Source organism: Equus asinus, chromosome 8 (assembly GCF_041296235.1).
Source record: "Equus asinus isolate D_3611 breed Donkey chromosome 8, EquAss-T2T_v2, whole genome shotgun sequence".
NCBI classification, from domain to species: domain Eukaryota; kingdom Metazoa; phylum Chordata; class Mammalia; order Perissodactyla; family Equidae; genus Equus; species Equus asinus.
In genome coordinates, this window is record NC_091797.1 from 30,113,080 (window position 1) to 30,123,416 (window position 10,337).

The following is a 10,337-nucleotide window of genomic DNA, read 5'->3' on the forward strand; positions in this document are numbered from 1 at the left end:
GGATTTATGAAAACAAATTCCAAGTAGATCACACTTCCCCAAGGGTTTGTCATAAATCCCCCCTCCTGGTACTATTTTCTTTTTTCTTTTTTTTTTTTAAGATCAGCACCTGAACTAACATCTGTTGCCAATCCTTTTTTTTTTCTCCTCCTTCTTCTCCCCGAAGCCCCCCGGTACATAGTTGTATATTTTAGTTGTGGGTCCTTCTAGTTGTGGCATGTGGGAAGCCGCCTCAGCGTGGCCTGATGAGCGGTGCCATGTCCGCGCCCAGAATCCAAACCAGAGAAACACTGGGCGGCCAAAGTGGAGCTCATGAACTTAACCACTCAGCCACGGGGCAGGCCCCTCCCGGTACTAATTTCTGAATCCACATAGTTTGGCTGCAAGCACCAAAAATTGACTCTGAAAAAGTGAAAGAAGACCAGGAAATTTATTGAAGAGACAGTGACGCAGGTCACACAATGGGAGGAAAAGCTAGACAAGGGGCCTCAGGATTGCCAGGCCCTGGGGCCACTCCGGGATCCGAACAGTATGGACCATCTCCTGAGAGCCCTGCCACACGATGCCCGAGCCCTCCCTGCTCCGCCATGTGTCTCTGTTAGAGACGCAGATTCTTGAGAGATTCTGATTGGCTGGACTGGGTCATGGACCCAACCCTATGGTGAGGGACACAGGAGTGGTGATTGGCCACCTCCCAGAATCAACACAGGGCCAGGGAAGTGACCTCCCCCCCCAGCCCCAAGAAAGATGCTAAGCAGACAAAACCAGCATGTGGATTCGACACCCTCTTCCCTTGCAGTTCTGAGCTTTTTCACATTCTGTTCCCTCTTCCTGGAGGACTCTGCTCTCCTGTCGGCCTTGGCATAGATGTCGTCTCCTCTAGGAAGTTTCCATAAGGTTCCATGCCTGGGACAAGTGCCCCTGCTAAGCCGTTCCATGGCACTCATCTCCGCGTATTGTAATTGTCTGTGCGCTCGCCTTTCTCTCTCGCTGGATTGTGAGCTCAGTGATAGTGGGGATTACGTTTGTCTTGCTTACAGTTATAAGCCCAAATCAACACAATTCATGGCACAAAATAGGTCCTCAGTAGCTGTTTGTTGTAAAGGATGAAGACCCGGCCCTTTCACTAACCTGCTGTGACCTCGAGGAAGGCCCCTCCCCTCTGGGCCTACTTCTCATTCATAAAGTGCAGAGCAGCAGCGTGTCTTGTTCAAGGACGGCTCGATGGCAGGAAATAGGAGTCCACTCAAGCCAGCTCAGCAGAGGGGTATTAGGAATCAGGGGTGTCTCACAGCTCCCGAGGGCTTCCCCAGGAGCTACGCAGGAGCCGGCAGGTGTCAGGAATCAGCACGGACGTGGGCTTCTTCTGCTCCCTCCCTGGGCCGTGTAGCCTTATGTCTGCCCCTTGCTGTGCTCTCGGGTCCTGTTCTTGTCTCTGTTCCTGGATGACAGTGGTCTCCTCAGCCCACATGCCTCAGACCCCTCCGGCTCTTGCGTGCTGGCTTGGGCTCCCCGGGAGGCAGCTCTGTAATGGAGTTGATGTGGAGGACGTTGACTAGGAATGTCCCCAGGATTACCGCCTGCGGGAGGAGAGGGAAGGGTGCAGGAGTGGACAGCAGAGGAAGCTGAGTTGTGATACCATCCCCAAAATGTCCTCAGTGGATCTCCTGGGAAGCTCTGGACCTGGGACAGTGAGGGGACCAGGCCTTCAATACCACCTTCCATTAGTCATGGGTGTGGGGAGCCCAGGGAAGACGGTGCTACCTTGGGCAAGGCAGCGTTCTTCAGCTGAGGCCGTCCTTGAAGGGCGACAGCCGAGAGACCTCACGGGTCAGCGCACTTCCAGCAGCTGGGGGGTGACGCCCTTCACCCCTGCAGAGGGGCCTGTACAGCCATCACAGTGCTCTCCTCATGAACTTCCTCAGCTGGGGACGCTCCCCTCACCCCTGCACAGGGGCCTGCAGCCATCACTGTGTTCTCATGAGACCATGTCCCAGGCTTGGTTCAAGTTCTTGAGAAAGAATCTAATTGGCTCGGTCTTGGTCAGTTGGCCTCTCTATAGCCAACAGCTGTGCTCAGGCCGCTGCCAAGTTACTTCGGACACCCAGCCCTCCAGTTAGATACGGGAGGGGACCAAAAAGAGGATGTATCATGTAGCATCTCCCGATGTGTCCTCTAAAAATTCAGTGGCAGGAGGGACAAGAGTGCTAAGATCAGGGGCTCTGGAGCCAAGCTGCTTGTGTTTGAATCTTCTTGGGGAGGACAGCACTCGGCAGTGAGTAACAGGAAATGACGGTAGAGAGGCTTACCGGTGGGAGGGGTTTATTTGGCTCATCCAAGAACAAGTCTGGGAGAAAGTAGTCCTAAGCGGATACAGAGCTCAAAATTATCACTGGGGACCTGAGATCCTTCTATTTTCTTGCTCCATCATATTTACTATGTTGATTTGCTCCTCATGGTTACAAGGTGGCTGCTGCCCCTCTGGTCATCACATCTGTGTTCCCCTTAAATAAGGGGAAGGGAAAAGGATAGTCAGAAAGGAGTAGGAAAGAGGAGGGCAGAGGATTCTTCTCTAGCTAAGCTTTGCCTTTTTATTTCAAAAGGAATGTTGCTTTAAGAACTCACCTCTTGCTCATTGGCCAAAATTGTGTCACAGGGCTACTCCTAGCAGCAAGGGAGACTGGGAAGGTGAGCATTTCAGCTTTCTAGCTGCAGAGTAGGGGAAGGAAGAGAAGGGGGTGTCATAACAGCTTTCAGATGCTTCATCCGCTACGTGTGCCGCAACCGTTTACTGCCTGTGTGACCTTGGATGAACCGCTTAACCTCTCTAGCCTCGGTGTCTCCATAAATAACATGGAGATACAGTAGTACCCCTTTATCTGCAGGGGATGCATTTCAAGACCCCCAGTGGATGCTGGACATCAAGGACAGTACCAAACCCTACACATACCATGTTTTTTCTATCTGTACATACCTACGATAAAGTTTAATTTATAAATTAGGCACAGTAGGAGATTAACAACAATGACTAATAATAAAACAGAACAGTTATACCAGTATACTGTAATAGTTATGTGAACATGGTCTCTCTCGCTCAAAATATCTTACTGTACTGTACTCACCCTTCTTCTCGTGATGATGTGAGATGATGCAATGCCTACGTGACGAGAGGCAGTGCGGTGATGACGAAGGAGGCACTGGTGTGGCGTCCCGGGCAGGACGGAGCCGGACGGCACGAGACTTCATCACACTACTCAGAATGGAGTGCGATTTAAAACTGATGAGTTGTTCATTTCTGCAATTTCCATTTAATATCCTCGGACCCCGAATGACCGCGGGAGCTGACATCACGGGAAGCGAAACCGTGGATAAGGGGACAGCTGTAACCCTAGTATCTGCACCGCTGGGGGAGTTCACACGACAGCGCCTGGTGCATGGGGACCCTCAGTAAATGTCAGCCAGTATCGTCTTTACTCCGACATCGGATGATCCACTGGTGGCATCCGAGGCCCAGGGGAGGAGTGAGGGGTGAGCCATCTGCTCCGGCCTACCTGGTGGCGTTCTGCCTTAGAAAGTACATCTACTGAGGGGCGAGTGACGTGACGTGCTCTGGGGAGGCAGGTGGGGCCAGGATTTGGTTTCAATTTGAAATGTTTGGGGTCAGAGAGAGATGTGTCCCAGGTCAGGATGCAGCTGTGGGTGGATGTGTCCCCATCATCTGGGCGTGGCAGCCTTCAGCCTGGGGGTTGGGGCAGCTCAGTGGCCAGAGTGGGACAGGTGGCATGTGACAGGCTGGCTGGGCCCCGTCTGGCTGGCGCAGGTTCATTTTAATCAGTGAAATTTGGCCCTGGGACCCCGATGCCTCATTTCTCTTCTTCACTGTTGGGGAATCAGAACAAATCGATTGTGTGCAACTTTAATGAATTGATTCAATTTGGTGAACAAAAAAAGGCAAAAGAAGGGGAGATGCGTGTGGCTTCCAGCCACAGGTCCAGTGGTTAATCTCTGCTACATAACCCTGCCCGGTGGTGGCTTAAATAATTAAGTGGGGTGAGGGCTGGCTGCATGATGCCTGCTCCCCGACGCTGGCTCATTCACAGAGGACCCCACGGCCCTGTGGTCGGAGCGCTCTGCTTCCCCAGCATGATGCCTTCGGGGACCAGGGAGGGCGTGTGGGCCAGGCACCCAGGTGGGCTCAGGATGTGCATGCACCCCTTACACCTGCAGACCTGCGCACACACGTCTGCACACACACGCCTGCACACACACGCCTGCATACGCCACACACACCTGCATGCAGCACCCCCACCCACATTGAGTCAAGGAGGAACCCCCCCCAGCTCTAGGCGCACTCTCACATGCAGGTCCATGCCAGCCCCCACCCACACTGGCTTGAGAACTTGGCCTGGCGCCTCACCACTCACTCCAGCCTCAGTTTCCCCATCAGTAATTGGAACAGGCCTTGGAGGGCCTCGAGGTGACTGTGGAGCGCTCTTTGTGACAGCCCCGTGCCTTTGATCAGGGCTCACCTGGGCTCGCTTTTGTGCCTCTTGCTCTCTGCCTGTGACCCCCACTGCCCCCTGGCACCTGACTCAAGTCTTGCATCTGTTCTCAGAAAAAGACTCAGTTCCTGTGTGCGTCCCACATCTCCCGAAGGACCAGCAGCCTGAGCCCTTCTGTTCACCCCGTCCCTTTTGCAGGCACCTGGCAGAGTGGTTAAGGGCCCAACTCTGGACCCTTTTTATTTGTGACCTTGGACAAGTTACTTAACCTCTCTGTGCCTCAGTTTCCCCATCTATAAACTGGGGCATGACAGTTGGGTCCCTAGGTTGTTGTGAGGGTTCGATGAGTATACAAAGCTCATAGAGCTGTGCCTGGCTCACAGCGAGCACACACAGCGTTAGCTCCCCTGGGAGCAGCAGCCGGGTGCTGGGAGCAGGGAGGGGTCCCCTAGGTCGGGCAGGGCTCTCCACCCAGGCTGCATATTGGAAGCACCTGGAAACGAACGTGCTACTATCCCTGACCAGGCCCTCTCCCCGCCAGCTGAGTCAGGGTCTCTGGGTGTGGGTGGCACATCAGGATTGCCAGAATTCTCCGGGTGATTCTAATTTGCAGCTGGCCCGAGAACCACCAGGTTGGACAATTACAGGAAGGGCCCCAAGTCTGGGTGACAGGCACAGTCCAAATGGAGGCCACCTGGGAGAGTCCCAGCTGGGTATGACTGCCTGAAGTCTTCCTGGAGGAAGGGGCAAAAGTGGTGAGGGGGTAGGGGGAGGGGGTAGGTGGAACGGTTGGGAGGATAGGGGGCTCTGAGGCCCAGGTGGCGGTGCGGGCCCCCCTCCGCTGTCTACCTGCTGTGTCCCACTCCTGGCTCCCAGCTGCCTCTGCTCCTCTGCTCTCCTGCCTCCTAGGGCCCCGCGCTCCAGCTGGCGCCCGCCTCCTTAATAAAGGCAGATTGCTGCTCAGCTCGTCCCCAGCACTCCTGACGGGGCCATTAATATTCCAGGGAAGATTAACTCCCCCTCTGCTTCCTCCCCTGCAGCCGCTGGGCCCTGCCTGACAGATGAGGGCCTCGGGCTCAGACGGAGATGCCGCTGGAACCCAGGCAGGGGGCTGCCGGAGGTGACCTCAGGAGCTCAGGTGCTTTCCTGCCTCTGCGCCCCCTTCCAGGTTTCACCTGTGAAAGCAGAACAGGAACGAGGGAAAGCACGAGCGAGCGAGGCTGCCTGGAGCCCCGTTCGTCCTGGGACTCTGGATGGAGTCTTAAGGGATCTAATTTTGGCCTTTTATTTGCCTCAGAGAACGCAAGTGATCTACCTACAGTCTCGTGGCAGGAGTGGGACCCAGGACTCCTGACTCTGGCCGAATGACCTTTGCATACCCGACCTCAGGGCCTGGGTGGGTGGACAGCACCCCTGCACCCTCCCTGGAGGCCTCCTGGCATGGGGCAGAGGTGTGACGAGAAGGACGCCCTCTGGGAGCTGCTGGCAAGGCAGGGGCCTGGCTGCAGGGCCGCCACCTGGACCTGCTGCCTCAGTGACCGGGGAGTGAGGAGGGACCCCGGGCCTGCTGCGCCCCAGAGTGGTCTCTGGTCCCTTCTTTCCTCCTGATAGTGACTGGGGGTGGGTCTGAAGGTGGCAGAGGTGCTGAAGGAAGGAAGTGGGAGCCAGCAGAAATGGGAATCCAGCCCCTGAGGACTCTCATTAAGACACACCCTCCCTTGAATCCCGCTTATTCTCCGCCAGCCTCCAGCTCCCAGCCATGTGCAGACACATATACTACCCCCGACACTGCACCCACCACACAGCACACACACCACACCCCCCACTCTCTAGTACACACAAGTGCACACGGAACTCGTGCATTCCCAGGCTTTTGATTAGCACGTAAGCACTGCTGGCGCCCCAGTCTGTGTCTCTGGTCCAGCCTCCCTCCAAGCTCCAGATGCCTATCTCTGTGACAGGTGGCCCCCAGTGAGCCACGCCTCCTGGTATTCGCACCCTGTGCAGTCCCTACACATGAACCTGGGCCGCCCGAGCCAGCGGCAGAAGTGACGCCGCGTGACTGCGAAGGCTGGAGTGTTAGAAGCCTTGCAGCTCCCGCCCGGGCCTCCTGGAATGCTCACTCCCAGGACGCTCCTTGGGATGCAGCCTCCGTGCGGTGATGACCCAGGTAGGGGCTCCTGTCACAGCCCCAGCCGGGTTCCCAGCCCGCGCCACCTGCCAGCCGTGTGAGGACGTCGTTCTGGACGTTCAGCCCAGTTGAGCCTTCGGGTGACTCCTGCCCCGGCCACCACCGGACTGCCACCTCACGAGGGTACTAGGTTAGAAATGCCCAGGGAGCCCAGCAAGCCCACGAGAGGTCAATTGTAGGCTGAAGCCACTAAGTTTTGGGCGGTTGGCAATAGTCAAACATGAGATGAGCGGGGTGAGAGCTACGGCAGAATATCCTGGACTCTGGGGAGTCCGGGCTGTGCCACTTCCGCGGGTCGTCTTGCGGGGCCGTGGTCAGGGATGGGGTGGGCTTCTCCCAAAGGGAATCAACAGTTGCTCACCCTGGGCACCGAGGGATCTGGGCAAAGGGAAGGAGGACTTGGGACGAGGACTTAGACCAGGGGCATTAGGATTAGATCCAGCTGCAATCACAGAAAGTCCTCAGTCGCAGTTGCTCACAGTGGAAGAACGTTCCTGTCTTCCCTGCCCGGCGTCCAGAGGTAGGCAGGCGCGGCTGGTGCGGTGCTGCGGTATCAGGGGCCCAGGCTCCGCTGCTTGGCAAACTCCCAGGATGCCCTTCACACTGTATTCTGTATTTTGTGTTCTATTCACTGTAGAATATACTGTGAAGGGCACCCCCTGGAGGAGGGCTATGTAGGTGCCAGGCTTCTATCTTGTTGCCCCATCGTATGTGGCTTGCATTACCAAGGTCACCCCCACCTCATGATCCAAGGTTGCTGCTGGAGCTGCAGACATCACATCTGCATTCCAACTGTCAGGAAGGAGGAGTGATGAAGCCCACACCTCCTCCCTTTATAGACGTTTCTTGGAAATGACAATTCCACTTACACCCCATTAGCCAGACTTAGTCATGTGACCACATCCAAAGGTTGGGAAATGTAAGAGTTATTCTGGTTGGGGACATGCCCAGCTGCAAATCAGGAGTTCACAGAAGAGAGCGGATACTGGGGACACCAGCAGTCGCTGTGGTAAGGGGAAGCCTTGCTTTCTGGGTGCAGGTATCCGTTTGGCCCAGACACCAAGGTGTGGGGAGGTGAGGGGTGGCCACTCAGAAGGAGGCAGAGGGCAAGGCCCCGGGGAATGCAGGGAGCCAGCTCAGAAGAGACCCGTTGGTGTGGTCATGTGACAGAATTATTCCCAAACCTTCAGGGACTTGTTGAAAGCCACAGCTGGGACCCTATAGGGAGCTGGGGGAGCAGGGATGGTTCTGTCCCATGCCTGGAACAAGATGGATGAGGAAGGAGAGTGGCCTCCCCAAGGTCGGTGGCAGCAGGCACGTCCGTGCCAAGGAGCCCATGGGGGCCGCTCCTGAGGACACGGAAGCCACACCTGGGTCTCCCGGAAACAGGGTCCTGTCTTCTGGCAATCCGCTGTGGGGCCGCTGGGCGCTCTGGCAGACACCTCACCCAATGTGTCCGAACAGAGGCTCACCCCCCTCCCCCCTCCCCACTCCTACCTGCTGGCCTAGTCTTCAGGCTTCTCCAGTGCCCTCAGCCCATCCAGACACCTGGGGACACGCTAGACTCCTCCATCTCACGCCCCCCAGTCGGTCACCAGGCCGCCGCTCCACCCCCTAACATCCTCTCCAGGCCTCCACCAGGCCCTGTGGTCTTGCCTGGATTGTTGCAGTCACGTGCGACTCACTTGTCCCCTTCTCTGTCTCCCTGTTCCCACCCCTTCTCTGCGCCTTCACCAGGCCTCCCACCCCCGACCCGCCCAGAGGCCCCGCGCGGTCTCTCCCCGCCTCCAGCGTAAACAAGCCCCAGGACACAGCCCCGCTTCCCGGAGGAGCCCGCCCACCGCCCCCGTCAGCCCGGCCTTGGCTGCCTCCTCCACACCTCACGTCAGCTGTGCGGAACTTTTCGGGGGGGGCTCCCGCACACACCTGCTGCTTCTAGCTCCCTCCAGCCAGGTTCGTGACGTGACGCATTACTGCCAGTCCTCAGAGCCTCCTGTGACAGGGTGAAGGCAGTCCCCGTTCTACAGCTGAGAGACTGAGGCCCAGAGAGGTTAAGAAACGTGTCCAACCTCCCAGAGGCTGAGGGAGAGTTCAAACCCAAGGTGACCTCACTCCACAGTGGGTGCTGTCTCCTCCAGCTGTGCCCTGGATGGCCAACCTCCACCTTGTCACATCCATTCCTGTTCTCTCAAGTTCACCACACATGTGCGGTGTGCGTATCGTCCTCCCTTGGGGCCTCATTCTCTCTGATGGGTCCATTTTCATCTTCTCGTGGACAGCTCAATATAAAGAATCTTACCGTTTCTCCTAAGGGAACCAGCTGCTCGATCCAGGTAAGCTTTTACCTTCCCAGGCCTCAGGGCCTTGGCACGTGCTGCCACTCCTTGCCTGCCCTCCCAGAATGCTCTCCCCTACTCATGGCACGGCTGGCTCCTTCTCATCTCTTAGGGCTCAGCTTAAATGTCACTTCCCCACAGAAGGTAAAATGGTGAGACTTTAGAAAACAGTGTGACAGTTTTTTTAAAAGTTAAATTTTACCGTATGACCCAGCAATTCCACTCCTAGGAATCTACCCAAGGGAAATGAAAACATACGTCCCCAGAAAGACGTGTGTGTGAAATATCCATAGCAACTTCATTCACAATAGCCAAAAATTGGAAGCAACCTAGGTGTGCATCAGCTGGTGAATGGATGAACAATGTGGTCTATCCGTACAACAGAGTACACTCAGCGATAAAAAGGACCAGCCACTCGTGCCCGCTACCACGTGGTCCCTGGAAACGTGCAGAGTGAAAGAAGATAGACGTATGAGATCGTATAGTATTGCAGGATTCCATTTATATGAAATTTCCAGAAAAGGCAAGCCTACAGAAACAGAAAGTAGGTTAGTGGATGCCAGAAACGGGATTAACTATATACGAGTTTAAGCAATCTTTTTGGGGTGTTGAAAATGTTCTAAAACTGGATGATGGTGACGGTTGCACAACACAGGAAATTTACTAAATATTGAATTGTATGTTTGAAATGGGTGAATTTTATGATCTATAAAATATGACTCATTAAAGCTGTAAAAGAAAAAAGATATTAAAAAAATTCACTTCCCCAGGGCGGCCTTGCTGACACCCGTTCCCCAGCACCCTCCGACGTGGCCCTCCTGGCCCGGCTCCCCGCCCTCGCTTTTCCATCATGGCCCTTGTGTCAGGTGGAGAGACCATATTTCGTGGGTGATCTGTTCCATGCAGATCTTGTTCTACAGAATGGAGCCTCCGTGGGGAAGGGCCTGGGTCTGGTTTCTTTTAAACAGTTTTATTGAGATATAATTTACATACCGCACAATTCAGCCACTTACAATGTACAATTCAACAGGATATTGAGTTAGTAGACAGTCGCATGCAGCATAACAACGCTTCAGTCAACCATGGACCGCGTATACGACCGTGGTCCCATAAGGTTAGTACCAGGTGGCCTAGGTATGGAGCAGGCTACACCGTCTAGGTCTGGGTAAGGACACTCTATGATGTTTGCATGACAACGAAATCGCCTAATGACTCATTTCTTAGAGCGTATCCCCGTCATCAAGCAATGCGTGTCTGTATTCACAGGTAAGTGCAACCAGCACCACAGTCAATTTTAGAACATTTTCA

General features: G+C 55.2%; 1 long non-coding RNA gene across 1 annotated transcript; it reads right to left on the reverse strand.

Annotated features, from left to right (window-relative positions):
• Positions 1-412: 412 nt before the first annotated feature.
• LOC139046059 (uncharacterized) lies at positions 413-8,443 on the reverse strand. Its single transcript, XR_011505622.1, has 4 exons — positions 8,191-8,443; positions 3,123-3,879; positions 2,626-2,709; positions 413-2,504 (listed from the first exon to the last, which is right to left on the reverse strand). It is a non-coding gene; the product is annotated as an uncharacterized lncRNA (long non-coding RNA).
• Positions 8,444-10,337: the final 1,894 nt, after the last annotated feature.